General features: G+C 42.1%; 1 pseudogene; it reads right to left on the reverse strand.

The window, feature by feature from the left end:
• The window catches only part of LOC149235137 (uncharacterized), a 73,019-nt pseudogene that overhangs the window by 18,285 nt on the left and 38,801 nt on the right, over positions 1-15,933 (reverse strand).

Below are 15,933 nucleotides of genomic sequence, written 5' to 3' on the forward strand. Positions count from 1 at the left end.
GTTCTCTTCATCTAACACTCATCCCCCTTGATTACATCTCTCTTCTGGGTATATATGGTGCTTCATTACAAAATATCTCTGCTAACCTACGCGTGGAGGGATCATAATGGATCACCAACCGCTCTAACTACTTGGTATGGGTCTCTGCTATAGCGTGATTGTGTCAGTAAACAAAATTAATCTTCTCTGATATTCTGTTGTCCTTTTCTGGCAGCTAGAGCATTAACTGAAAGATGCCCCATAACTGATAAATGCAGTGATCTGCTCGAGGCTGTACTTTTCAATCTTCGGCCACTCTGTTAGTTGAATGTGGTGATTTCCTATCGCGCTGTACTGCTCCTTGTCTGCTTTAGAAGATTCCATGCCACTGAGAAATCTTGCCCACTTTGCTTTATTTGAACATCAAAGGTCCATACATGAATAATTCCTCTATCGGGCCCGCCTTTCGGGTCGCAGTGCATATCATAACCGGCCAATCCTTTGTTTCTTTATATTTCCTTATACACAGAAAATGCGCCCAAAACCATTGAAAATGGCTTAAGCGCGGATTTGAAATTTTATAAGAAATGATTCATAAAATATTGGATCCGACCCATCGGGTTCGACCCATCGGGTCTGAACTCCATCGCAATCGGCACCTGCCCAAGGCCTCCTTTCTAATTTCCTTATACAAAGAAAACACATAAAAAACATTAAAAATGCGAAGGGCGCGGACCCGAAATAATATGAAATGGAGTGTTGTATGGCCGTCGGGTCCGGCCCATCGCATCGCAACATAACTCATGTTAAAGCCCACCCCTTTGAAAGCACCGATAGCGATATTGCCGTGGACTCGATAATCTATCAGAAGGAATTAACACCATCGTCGGGTCCGACCCATCGGCGATCGCAAATCGCAAAACATAAAAGCCCCGATTTCTTTGATATTGTCGATATTGCTGCAGACCCGATAATCTATCAAAAAGAATTCAAAACGCCATCAGGTCCAGCTTATCAGGTCGGAAGCATAACATATGTGAAGGCCCTGTCCCTTTGGCAATCCCGATAGTGAAATGCCGACGTGATTTCGGCCGTTGATCTGGATACGCGATCGACGGTCCTCACCAAATCGCTGATCACCATCTCCATTGCCTCTTTTTAAAAGTGCCGATACGATACGCCGATGCGATATTAGCGATCGCTCATCAGCAAGGTCTCCTTTGTTGTTGCCACAGCCTCCCCCGACTTGCGATATGCCGATTCGATCTAGACCGTTGATCGGCCAGATCCAACGGTTGAGATTGATGCGGATCCTTAAGCCTGCACTTTTGATTTTTTGATGGTTTTGGAGTGTTTTCGCCTCCCGATAGTGTATTTCTGCCCTCCAAAGGGCTTTCCTTTTGCAAATTTTTTGATCGGTGGAAGACTTTTAGCCATAATTTGAGAATTTGAACAGCAACCATGGATCCTTTGGCATATTTATAAGTGTAATTGCAGCCTTTGAGAGTGTCTGAATCCATTTTTTATCCTTTGGCATAGAAAAGCTAACACTGGCTCCTTCTGGGGATGAGATCTTCCCTGTGAGGTCTCAAGAACCTGCAGACCAATCCCTTCATACAAAACTAAGCTTAAAAAAAAAACATTTGCCTAGTGTCCATTGGGCATGGAGTCAACTAAGCATACAACATAAAACTGAAAAAGAACTTAATTACAAACATAAAAGCCTGAAAACTTAAACTTCAAAATTTGCCCCTTTGCAGGGCAACCAAACTGTTTCTCCTGCTTTCAACCCGGTTCATCATATATCAGTAGGATTGGATTGATTTGATCCTCTACCTCAAACAGTTTAGGGCACTTAAGCTTAATAGGTAGAGATGATCGGTACTTCATTCCCTTTCTGTGAGTTTTCCTCCTTGGATGTTCTTCAGAGGAGCTTTTGTACACCTGCTGAATAATCGTGGTTGCTGTGTACCTATCTATGTCCTTTATAGTCTGCACAACTAATATGAATGGTGAACCACGATGTTCTTGTGCAGGGGACACAAAGACATTATCTTCTCCTTCATATTTCTCAGAACATTCCTCATCCAAGGAGGAGTCCCAGAACTGTGCTTCCTCTTCCTCTGTCATCTGACAAGCTGCCACTTTAATCTGTGTGGGGGCCAACTGGGCAGGCATGAGAATATCAAGACTAATTTGATCAGTATCAGCCTTGGACTTTGAATCACGGCCTGCTTCAATGTTCAGGGGGAAACTTTGAGGGATTGTCACTGGATCAGACAGAGAAACAAAAGATGATGGAGAGGCTTCCTCTCCCCTTTCAATCACTGGGCCGGGGATAATAGCAGGCCGCAAAATTTGCATATCCTCATAGCCATTAGAAGAAGGGCTGGCTTCGGGCTCTTCGAGGACGGTGGGGCCTGCTGCTGGTTGCCTCTGTTGATCAGCTTGTTGTTCTGCAGGTACAACAAACTGGTGAGCAGTGCCTCTGGATAATGCTTCTTCATAGGCAGCTCTGGTTAGGAAAGGAGCACCTTCCCAACCATGGACCTCATCCTTTTCTTCATATTTCTCTGCTTCTATGGCTACTTTCTGACAAAGGGTCTTTACCCTTTGATCTTCGTTTACAGCGCTGTTTTTTGGCGAAATCTGCAAGTGCTCCACCCCTGAATACTGCTCAACTCTTAACCTGGAAACTTCAAAGGCCAATAGCTCTATCATCCTGGCCATTTCGTCGATCTTATGATCTGAGGATGATGAAAGTTGCCAAATTCAGTATCATCATAGAGCAGATCTTCGTTGTCCCTCCAGTGTTTTAAAAACACATCATCTAGGGTCTCAATGTCTACTATGGACCTAGGGGTTAGTTCATTGAACCATTTTCTGGCTTCTCCCTCTAGGCTTTGGACAAAAACCCTCATCCATACATCCTGTTCATAAATATCCAGGTTATCAGCATAGTTATAAAATGACTCAAGGTTTTCTTCAGCTGATACTCCTTCTGTACCAGTAAACTTCGGCATGTATTCCTGATAATCTCCTGCAGGCATGGCATTCAAAGGGTTAGGCAAGACCAAAGGTGCATACCTAGCAACAACTATTCGTTCTATCTTTGAAAGGGCTTGCTGGCCTGCCATGACTGAGGTATTCTAAAGGGATACTGGTAAACTGAGTGATATGAATCAATGAAAAGGATAGCAGAGACAGAGGAAAATGATGAACAACATGGAATGCTTTTATGGACAGAGATCTGAATGGAAATGAATAACAAGGAGTTGCATGAATCTCTGAAGGTGACATTCACTAACAGAGACACATGGAATGTTTTAGGCTTACCTGACCCTGATGCTCCCTACTGCGAAATTTTCTTCTACTGAACGATCTTCTCAGGATCAGGCAATGATTCAGTTGATATTCTGAAGATATCTTCATGCATGTTTCAGCAGCTGTGCCAGAACTTCAATGTGGAGTCGCTAAAGGATGGCCTTCCTCTAGTGGAGTCGCCAGACAGATGATTACAACCAAAATCTGTGCTCAAACCTTGTCTGTCATCAATTCTTGAAGCTATGTCGTCTCCCAGGGAAGCTGAGCTTCGATTCTCTTCTCCCCGGCAATGGCGCCAATTAATGTTATCACCCCAAGAAACTCACCTAGGTTGCATATCGGTGATGCTCGGGAACATTAGAAATTCAACCAAATATAGTTGGATAAATGGTGGATGAATGGAACAAATGCTGCATATTCAAGCTAGATAACCACTTCTACTATGATTGACCCTAGACATGGGTGAACACCCGCAGACTACAAGGCTTTTAACCACCTATTACTCACAGTTTGAGGATAAGGTGATAATGGAGAAGACTGACCACACCAGCAGATGCACAAGACCCTGTGATGGCCGGCTGCAACCAGTTAAAAGGTCTGTAAATCTAGTTTCTAATACACAGACAGGATGACAGCTCTCTATGCATTAGACAATAGAAATCTACATACATGTTCAATGATACATGCTAAATCCTAACACAGAGGTGGGATGACAGCCCCTCTGATGCTAAGCATTCACTGCACATGAACAAATGCAAAACAGGCACAGCCTGGAACAGGAAAGAGAAGTGGAAAGTGAGCAATAAACAGCAAAAGAAGCTTGTATTAGCTGGAAATCAAGACTAGACGCTGCAGGTTACAAAGTAGTTATAGTCTCCAGAAGTTGAACCTTACAATAGGGTTCTCTTCATCTAACACTCATCCTCCTTGATTACATATCTCTTTTGGGTATATATGGTGCTTTATTACAAAATATCTCTGCTAACCTATGCGTGGAGGCATCATAATGGATCACCAACCACTCTAACTGCTTGGTATGGGTCTCTGCTATAGCGTGACTGTGTCAATAAACAAAATTAATCTTCTTTGATATTCTGTTGTCCTTTTCTGGCAGCTAGAGCATTAACTGAAAGACACCCCATAACTAATAAATGTAGTGATCAGCTCGAGGCTGTCCTTTTCAATCTTCAGCCACTCTGCTAGTTGAATGCGGTGATTGCCTGTCATGCTGTACTGCTCCATGTATGCTTTAGCAGATTCCATGCCACTGAGAAATCCTGCCCACTTTGCTTTATTTGAACATGAAAGGTCCATACATGAATAATTCCCCTATCGGGTCCGCCTTTCTAGTCGCAGTGCATATCATAACCGGCCAATCCTCTGTTTCTTTATATTTCCTTATACACAGAAAATGCGCCCAAAACCATTGAAAATGGCTTAAGTGCAGATTTGAAATTTTATAAGAAATGATTCATAAAATATCAGGTCCAACCCATCGGGTCTGAACTCCATCGCAATCGGCACCTAACCAAGGCCTCCTTTGTAATTTCCTTATACAAAGAAAACACATAAAAAACATTAAAAATGCAAAGGGCGCGGACCCGAAATAATATGAAATGGAGTGTTGTATGGCCATCGGGTCCGGCCCATCGCATCGCCACATAACTCATGTTAAATCCCGCCCCTTTGAAAGCGCCGATAGCGATATTGCCGCGGACTCAATAATCTATCAGAAGGAATTAACACCACCGTCGGGTCGGCCCATCGGTGATCGAAAATCTCAAAACATAAAAGCCCCGATTTCTTTGATATTGCCGATATTGCTGCGGACCCGATAATCTGTCAAAAAGAATTCAAAACGCCATCGGGTCCAGCTTATCGGGTCGGAAGCATAACATATGTGAAGGCCCTGTCCCTTTGGCAACCCCGACAGTGAAACGCCGACGTGATTTCGGCCGTTGATCCGGATACGCGATCGACGGTCCTCACCAAATCACCAATCACCATCTCCATTGCCTCTTTTTAAAAGTGTCGATACGATACGCCGATGTGATATCGGCGATCGCTCATCGGCAAGGTCTCCTTTGTCGATGCCACTGCCTCCCCCGACTTGCGATATGCTGACGCGATCTGGACTGTTGATTGGCCAGAACCAACGACTGAGATTGATGCGGATCCTTAAGCCTGCACTTTTGATTTTTTCATGGTTTTGGAGTGTTTTCGCCTCCCGATAGTGTATTTCTACACTCCAAAGGGCTTTCCTTTTGCAAATTTTTTGATCGGTGGAAGACCTTTAGCCATAATTTGAGAATCTGAATAGCAACCATGGATCCTTTGGCATATTTATAAGTGTAATTGTAGCCTTTGAGAGTGTTCGAATCCATTTTTTATCCTTTGGCATAGCAAAGCTAACAGGTACTACTGGGCTACTTTGTTTGCTGATGTGCATAAGATGGTAAAGCGTTGTCATAAGTGTCAAATTTTCGAAGGAAAACAGAAACTACAACCTTTGCCACTCAAGCCTATCGAAGTGAGTGCTCCATTCCAGCAGTGGGGGTTGGATTTCATTGGGGAAATTCATCCTGCCTCTTCTGGACAGCATAGGTGGATCCTTACAGCGATGGACTACTTCACAAAGTGGATTGAGGCAGCACCTACCAGACAAGCGACAGACACGGTAATCATCTCATTTCTTGAAAATAACATCTTGTCTCGCTTTGGTTGTCCAAACAAAATAATCACTGATAATGCAGCAGCCTTTAGATCGAAAAGGATGGTATAATTTTGTCACAGATATCACATAATTTTGGGTCATTCAACTGTCTATCATCCTCAAGGCAATGGATTGGCGGAATCTTCGAATAAATCTTTGGTCAACATCATCAAGAAGCTACTGGAAATAAATAAGAAGAGCTGGAACAAGAGGCTGGTCCATGCACTTTGGGGAGACCGGATTAGTCAGAAAAAGTCTATTGGTATGTCACCGTTTAAGCTAGTTTATGGTGTGGACATAGTATTTCCCGTTTCCATTGCTACCCCGGTGGTCAAACTTCTTCAGGAGGCTAGAAGTGAGGAAGACCCCACGCAGAGAAGGCTGAATCAAATGATCCACTTGCAGCAAACAAGAGAAGAAGTTTTCAAAAACACATCCAAGTTTCAGGAGAAGATAAAGAAAATCTATGACAGAAAAGCAAAAGCAGATAAATTTCAATTGGATGATGTGGTGCTGAAGTGGGATGCAAGGAATGAAGAGAAAGGCAAGCACAAAAAGTTCGAAAATCTATGGAAAGGTCCTTTCAAAATTGCAGCATATAGGGGGCAAAATGCCTTTCTTCTGAAAGAAATGAATGGGGAAGATTGTCCTGGAGGGCCGATCAATGGTCGGCTGCTCAAGCGGTATCATTGTTGATCTATCAATGCTACTTCCACTGTCATTGTAAATACCATTTTATTTCATTTTGGTTTCAGTATGTAAAGTCAGTTTTTGAGTTATTCCAATTGTCAAGTTTGAGTCAATTTCTTGGTTATTCCAATTTTGCAAATAAGTCAGAGTCTTGTGCTATTTATCAAAATGATGACTCCATAGCCCAATGGACAAAAAGGCACTGTCTAGCTCCTCCAGAGATCTACTGTTCTTGGCACCTCCAAGGAGCTACCATCCCCCATTGGAGCCAATGTTAGAGTCAGTCTGGTCAGCCCTCCGTTAGAGATCAAAGCTCTTGTGCATTTCAATTTTAGGTGTCCCGCTCCATCCACTTAGCTGCATTTCGCTAGGGACATGCCATGATCAGACAGAGATAGTCAAGCTAGTCATTTTCCCTCATCTCTGGCCCCTGTTGGTTCAGGTCTTAGTCCATAATCACTGAAGTTCATGATAATCAAGGTCTGGTCATATTACAGGACAAAGTCATTTTTATTATTGGGTCTAGGAAATCATCAATGTGGTCTTTGAAAAACATGTCCAGAACAAGCCCTGCAGGCCAGAGGGAGACCTTATACAGCTACAGTTTAGAAAGCTTCATCATCACCTGAAGAGACATCGACTCTTCTTCAAAACTCTGTTTTGAAGAAAATTCAAACAAGGTCAACTATGACGAAATTTTCCAAAAATCGACAGTTGACATTTTCAGATGCAGTCATGGATTTCAAAGCCAGGGGCCCAGTCACATAGTCCCCGCAAAAGAAATGCCGAAAATTTTATCATGAGAGCCAAAATTTCAATGAAAAAGGGAAAAAGCAGAGTGTTTTAAAGTCAATAAAATGTGCAAAACATAAACATTATAAAGTGGGTTTTCAAAGAGGAAAAAATTGAACCCAACTCTCTCAAAGCCTATATATATTTGTTTTGACCCAAAACTAAGTCATTGTGATAAGGAAAAGCTTGAGAGAGGCATTGTTGAAGAAAAGAGAGCTAAGTAGGAGGAATTTGAGAAAGGAGGGCAGATTTCTAGGTGGCGCGGTGCATACACCAGGGCGCGCGACACACACGGAGGGCGCGATGCACTGGCAAACAGTCCCCAGTGAAAAATCAACAAGGGCGCGACGCACTCAACGTGCGCGGTATACTGGGCTTGGCGCGCGACGCACGTAGCCAGGTGCCTAAAAAACATTGCAATTCATCTCAAATCTCGGCGAAGTCAGCGAATCAAGAGGTAGGCCATGATCGACACCTCTTCTCCATCACTTTTGTCATTAATATGAGGTTTGTAAGATGTCTAATGGTACCCAAAAGCACAATGGCCATCCATGGAAAAATCACCAAGGAAAACGAAAAATGGGGTCGTAAAAAGTGATGATGAGCACCAAGGTTTTGCTCCCCTCCCCTTGTCGCCTCATTACTCATCATTTTCACCTCCATTCCATCATGTTCCCTAAAGCAACCAGCCTAAAATCACCCTAAAACTCCCTCCCCTGTTTTTCAAACAAAAATTACGTGAATTGACAGCGCGCGACGCACACACAAGGTGGCGCGGTGCACTTAGGGCGCGTGGCGCACTGGGAGCCTGGCCACAGTGTTAACAATGCACTGGTATGGCGCATACCCGGCGCGTAGTGCACTGGGAAAAGCGTGGAGCGCACATGCCTGTGAGCCTAGAAAAGCACCGAAATCGCCCAAAATTTCATAAATGGCCCTTAAAATTGCGAAGGTGGCCCTAGATCCTTCCACCATTGATCCCTAACTCAAAGAATAATATGTTTTGGTGACCATGAAATAGAAGGAAAAATTTTTATTAACCAAACCCAAAAATGACACAAAGGAGGGCAAAAAGCTAGGGTTTTGCTACAGTGACATTGTTGCTGAAATATTCTTTTGCCCCACCCCTATCAACTAATTTCTCTATAGCATTTTCCCCTTACCATCACCCTAGCTACATTGTAATCATATATGTGCATCCCTTTTATTCCTATAGCCCAAAAAACCCCAAACCCTACCCCATCAAAACCATACCCCAAACACTCCCAAATCCCTGATAAATTTCTCCTATAAACCCCTATTCCCCTTTTCATCATTCCCCTCCTAACACTCCCCTGTTGTATTGTCCCCTTGGTGACAGATTTTCAGAGCATTCATTAGTTTCAATGGATTCAAAGGGCAGCATAAAACTCAGGGTACAAGCAGCAGTAATGGCATCAGATTATGAGGGGGATACACACAGTGACACATCTTCAGGAGAGAGGGCCCATAGGAGACATCACCGGAGTGGCAGACATCTCAGAGACGAGCCAAACACCCTCACAGAGCTACAGGCATGTCCACTTGCCATGTCTTGTTTCCAGCACTTGGCATGTTATGAATTTTGCCAAAGGGTGGCAAATGTCAAGGTCCATCATGAGTTGGCCCGCCTTTTTGCATTTCATCTACAGGGAGGCCAATCTATCCTAGCTGGGGTCACTTTCACCTTGACACCGGAGGCTATATTAGTGGAAATAGGGATACCAAACGTTGGAGAGTAGTGGCATAAGAAGAAGAAAGTGGAGAGGCATCACTATGAGCCTTACATCAAGACAGCTGCTTGAGCCAGCTCACTAGAGTTTTTCCATTCAGATTTTTGAGGGAAGAGTATGCCCCACTCATGAGATTGATCATGAAGTATTTCAGTTGTGAGGGGAGGTTTTCTCACCTTTATGCCTATCACATCCGCTTGCTCATGCACTTCACCAGGGTGAAGATGACGAGCCTCCCATTTTTCATTTGCAACAAATTTGAGAAGATGAAAAACTTCATGCAGCGCAAGACCCCACGACAGCAGCTAAATAGTGTCTATCATTTTGCCCTCATCCGGATTTTGGTGGACCATCAGTTGGGATTGCAGGGTATTGCTTGGGAGGACTTCATCTCCCGTGATTTCTTCAGCGCTCCACCGGTGATATCAGAGGCAGAACATGAGGTGGGGGGTCCTTCACATCAGTCTGAGCATGAGCTGGGAGGTCCTTCACATCAGTTTGAGCCTGAGATGGGAAGTCCTTCACACTAGTTCGAGCACCATGAGACTACCACCATGCCAGTTTTCATCACATATCAGAGAGGCTATCCGAAAGGCACCAGACCGTTGTTCATAGCAGCAAAGCGAGTGTTATCTGCACCGGGGTGGAAGGGGCCTCGCTTCTGACATCGGCACCCCAAGAGCAGGGTAAGGGCAAGGAGCCAGTGTAGGAGGAGGGGCCATCAAGTGAGCAAGAAACCAAGTTTGTTCTCCTCCAAGATGACGAGACAGATGCATAACCCACCAATGAGGAGCTTATAGAGATCATCAAGGAGCGGCAACCAGAGATTGAAGACTTGACAATTGATCTAGAAAGGGCCAAGTGGAACATGAACTACCTGGAGTGGAGAAACAAATAGCTTGAGGACCAACAGATGATCATGGAGCTCCAGAACATCCGTGAGCAACACCAAGCTGCTCAAAGAAGAAGGGTTCCGCTCACCTCTTTGGAGCAAGAAATCAATGAAGACCGGGAGTCCAACCTTGAGAGGGTTAACATGCATTTGGAGAGGCTGTTGGACAAAGAAAATAGGTCGAAATACATGCTAAGGTGCATGAATTATCACTACCAGGCCCGCAACATGAGTTCCAAGGCAAGAATCAGGAGCCTAAAGGCAAAATTAAGCAAAGCGAGCAAAGAGGCAAAAGAGGCAAAGGAGGCAAAGGAGCAACATCGGCTTTGAATCTTGGTTGAGGCTTCCTTGGCACAGAAAATCACTTCATATGGAACCTCCAACCCAAATTTCAAAAAATTTGGGCAAATTTTGGTCACAGTCAAAATTTTTGTGCACAAAACAAGGAATTTCTCCATGTGCGTCGCGCCACTGGCGCAACGCTAAAATTCTAGCACTCCAATCAAGGAACAGTTTGCATATTTGGATTCAGCATCGAAAAATATGCCTACTGGTGTCCAGACAATAAATTTTGACAATTTCTGGGTCTCCTAAAGGTCAAAAAATACCCAAAAATGGCCTCTCAGCCACTTTTTGGACACACAGAAAGCAGTCTTTGGAGAATGAAGTTTTGGAGGGGCAAATGAGCTTCAAATTTATAAATTCTAGTTGGGTTGGAAAGTAGATAGGACAGGCTTTCCAACAAGCCCACTTGACCAAATTTTGGACACCTACAAGTGCCCCAAAACAGGCTCCAAAGTGGCACAACGCACAGGGAATTTGGCGCGGCGCACAGGGGAAAAAACTGCCAAATTGCTCCCGTTTCGCGAAATTTCGGGTTGCGACTTCTCCAAGTGGGCCCGGTCATCTACTCTTCAGTTTTTTGGCACCAAAGGCGGCTTTTAAAGAGTTTTCTCTCCAGGTGGGCATCTATCCAAGTGGCAAAAGAATGCAAAGGGTCACCCCAGCCAAATGTCATGCTTGAGAGCGCTGCACCTATAGCTGATGGTTGGCTCTCCATCTCCTTTTCAAAATGATTTGAGTAACTTCCCAACCCCTGGGCATTCCATCTCTTCTCTACACTTTCTATATATTGTAAGCAAGTTATTTGCAAAAGGGTTGGTTGGCTTGTAACTTCTGGGAGACTGTGGGAAAGAAACTCTGTTTCTGCACTGTGTATTTTTGACAGAGAGTTAATGAAAGGCAACGGCTTTGTTTCATGAGATTCTTGTGGTTGTGAGTGTAGCAAATGTGTTCTTATGTTCCATATGTATCTTGTTATGTTTCATAATTCATTTCATGTTTCATTTCAGTGAAATTTTCTAAGTGAGATTAGGTAGAATTCAATTTATATTGCTCTGCTTGTGGGAAAATTTCATGTGCAGTGTTATTCTTCTGTTGAAAAGCATTCATGCGACCATGCCCTTTTCACTATCTTCAGCAATCTTTTCATTCCGCGTCACCTTAATTCGAAATTGCTACGCTTCCCACCTACCTTGCCTCACGGAATAATCTGTACCTTCATTCTCACTTCTCTGTTCTTGGCTAAGCGCCAGTCCCATATACATCCCAGAAGCTCGGTCACTTCAAAAATATTTTCCAAAATCCATTTTCACTTACTAGCCTAAGGTAAACATCGCATTATATGTCATCTCATACCATTTTGTTTATCCATTCGTTGAGTGTGACTCAGAGAAAGCCCTCTCCTGCTCTGGTAGGGCTAGCTACCAGACTGAGCATGGTTTGTGGTTACCCTAATTTTTGCCTTCCTTCAGCCTAAGGCAGATTTAGGTGCTAACAACCTCTAGCTGCTAAGAAGAGATCGATAGATGTAGGGATGCCTTTTGCATGTTGCGCTTTGCTATTTCGAGAAGAGCAACCCATGCATGAAAATAAATTTTTCTTGGTCCAAGAGGCAATTGGTTAACATGAAGACACATGCAATAGCCTGCTTGACTGAGAGAGGGATTTGTGTAGGTTTTGAGAGGAACTGAGATGGTTGTCCCAGAGGGATTATGCAATTTTTGGAAGGAGAATGTGATTGCTTCCCTAAATTGCGCAACTTCTGGGTTGAGCTATAGTGTTGGCCAAATTGCGTAGTTTTTCGAAAGAATCCTCTGTTACTGTTCTGCACAATTTTGGAGCTTAGCAGTCTGCCCAACTAATTTTCGCAATTTCTGGGCTGAGCTACAGTGTTGGGCTAGATTGCATAATTTTCCCAAGGAACACTATCTAAATTCATTGCCCAATTTCTAAGCCCAGTAGTTTTCCCAACACATTTGTGCAATTTTTGGAGCAAAGGCTAGTTCCCCTCTAGAATTGCGCAATTTTCTGAGGGATATGCTCAACCAGTAACTAGCCCAAGTCCGCAATGGCAGCCTGTGAAGGGACTGAAGCAAACCGATATGCACAGGCTGGAGATATATCGAAAAATCAATGAACCTTATGTACTTGACAGTACAAGATATGCTGCTAAGGATGGTTGGTAGGGAGGTCCCGAAACGAAGCTAAGGAAAATTTTTGGAGGGTGGTTGTAGCCGTTGCAACAAAAATTTAATACACAATGTTATGAGTGTAATTTGATTGCAAATTCTAAAATATTTCTAAATGTTAAACATCATGTCTAACCATTGATTTTGATTCTATTTTTTAAATATACAAATCATATGACGATCGAAGTAAAATGCTATGTGTCACTTCTAGTTAAGAAACAATGTTGGAAATATAACTTAGGATCATCGACATTCTTACGTTATTTGTGGAATTTGCATGGTTAGTATTCATTTTACAGTTTGAATGAAATCGTTTTAATTTTTAAAATCACAAAGTTCAATTTGATTTGAAATATTATGTAAAGCGATATTTTTCTAATTATTTAAAAGGCATCCACTAAAAGTTGTTGAGCTTCCTTTCTTAAATGTCAATGAACTTTCCCTAAATTTCATATTTCATGTAGACACTATTATTACTTTAGTTAGTAGTTCAAGTGAAAACAGAGAGCTCATCATGCTATTCGGAGTAAACATATTTTTAAAACATAGTCCTATACACTCATATAGACCTGAAGATTCCGCTTACAACTTGTTTTGGGATCTATGACATTTTGTTCCACCTATTAATTCCTTTATCGAAAGGATATTCTATGTTTAGATATGTCTATTTTAGAATATGTTTTCACAGTTTTATATTTAATTTTTTTTTTTTATTATTATTGGTGAATTCTGTTATCCTTAAAAATAAATAATTACATGGAGGAATATCATAAGCCCCTCACATCTCTCCCGAGGTTAATGATTTAATTATAGAAAAAAAAGTACTTTCCTATGGGTTGAGAAAGACAATTTAAAATTATTAGTAACTGTAAAAATCAAACTATTAGAAAGATAATAGCCTAAAACACTAGGAAACCAAAACCATAAAAAAATCTAGCTAAAGGGTCGGAATCAGAGCCTGCCATAGGAATAGGAGCTATTGAATTTGCTAAAGATATACCTATTATTCGGGGATGTCGAGTTCATGTTCAATCGTCTCCAACCTGCAATCAATCCTCTCCAACTTGAAATCATAATCCGTTATATGCCTGTGCAAGTGCTTCAATGATTGAAGAAGGTCTAACTGAGACTCCTATCAATCCAAAGGAATCCACCCTAGAAAGAATTTCAATTTCCAATACAAATCCACCATCTCCATGTATTGATTTAATCAAACCCTCGTATTTCCCATGTCAGGAATCCAATCAACCCACTCAATAGGGGCTTCTATATATGAGAGGGAAGTTTTGTGAGAAGAGGCTTTCCCCTTAGACCTGGCTAGTTTCTCCTATACATGGGCCAAAGTGTGCTACTAATACTATGTTATAAATTATTCAATTTAGTGATGCAAGTGAGTGTCATCAGTGAGCTCTCTCTTGATAATAACAAGCTCCTCTTCTTCTTTGGCTCTCTGTCGTGGCATGGTGGTAACAACAACTGAAGACACAAAGATAAGTCACAATCTACCCTAACTAAGATAATCAATCCCCACATAATTCCACCTCAGATTGATATGGGAAAATGTTAAGAGGTGGATGAATTGGTCATATATCTATGTGGAAATCCTCTAGGTCAATCCAATTCTGAAAAAGTGGCTAAGGCATACATTTCCTAGAAAATTTTTGATAAAAAAAAAAATATAATGATGGGAATGCCACCGATAAGTCAAGGCGTTCAATGAAGCACTACCTATGGATAATATATATGTCTACCACATTGTTTGAGTTGGAGATAGGAAGCCAAAAATAGAGCATAAAGATTTTTAACATTAGGAATTCATGCACAACTAAATACCATATTGTTGCTCAACCTAGATTAGGCTAAACAAAGTTTTAGGAACACAACCAATATGGAAGAATTCAACCCATAATCTCAAAGGAAAACCCAAGGAAGCACCAAGATGGGATGTAAGATGTCATACACCTATCTCATCATAACACGACCTTCCCATGCCCTTCACAATATTGTAATAGATGGTACAAGAATTCCCAACTGAATGTTAAATAAGATTCAACTTTTGTATTTTTCTTTCTTAGAATATTGTTATAATTGCACTCATAACAACTCAACATAACTTTTTCATTCATAACCACTCACGATATATTGTTTGAGTCCTTACACCACTATTTTCCTTTTAGAAGTCAACCTAGCAATTCTAGCTATGATCCTTTAAACAACCTTATACTATAGTCTTTGCATAAAATTTAATTCAACTCGCACTCATCTAACCTTAGTGATTACTACGCCTCTTCAGGTCTGGTATATCCTTGCATTTAAATTTGGCTTTAATGCTTTGCTTGAAGTGGGTGGCTCATCTAACATTACTTGTAATCCCTTGATATGAGGATAATGCATATATATTCCTAATATAGGTGCCACCGTTAATAAGCCCACTCATAGCCTTTGTTCTATCACCATGTTATGGTTATTTAGAACCTCACCTAGGTTCAATCCTTGCCATAGTTGTAACTCACTCTCATTGTACCTCCAACTAACTTCATACACGTGTCTTGGCTCATGTGAGCCAGGTACTCTGTCACATGGCCTTCACAAGGATTGAGGTGACATACCACCAACAACCTAGATCGTGCTACACACATCAAGGGTGCAAATTACTCCTCTCAACCCTAATCCTTAGTATTTTTCTCCCAATCCTTACTTGATTCGTTATTCGGCCCCCAGAGCTAAGGCTCTTAAAAAATGAAGGGTGTCATTGTTTGCTACTCCCACTGTCTATCCCCACTATCGTCGCTTCTACTTTAGGTTTTTCATGCTCGAGCCAAGGTCTTGCCACAAAAAGGTGACTACTTGACCTTAGCAGGGCTCGACCTAGAGTTCATTACATACCTCTTCTCTTTAAACCAATACAGAAGATCGAAGTGAGGACCAATTCCATTCACCTAGGTAACTCCTTCGTTTGTTGCAACTCCACGTACTCATTTAAGCCCTATATTTTGTTTTTCCCTTCAACACATTCCAATTACTTTTATGTACAAAACCGGAGGCAAGGGTTGTTACGAGATGGCTTGGATTTCTAAAGCATACAAAACCGGAGGCAAGGGTTGTTACGAGATGGCTTGGATTTCTAAAGCATTAGGAGGTCGCTGCTTTTAGTTTTCTACCTAGCAACTTTAGGTAATATAGATAAGGTCTCCTCCCTTATAATCGTGGCTAGTTTAATTATTTACATCGTGACTTCTATCAACCTAATACCAACTGTTC

Source organism: Pinus tabuliformis, chromosome 8 (assembly GCF_031772625.1).
Source record: "Pinus tabuliformis cultivar Carrire ecotype Pingquan chromosome 8, CPIR1, whole genome shotgun sequence".
Taxonomy (NCBI): domain Eukaryota; kingdom Viridiplantae; phylum Streptophyta; class Pinopsida; order Pinales; family Pinaceae; genus Pinus; species Pinus tabuliformis.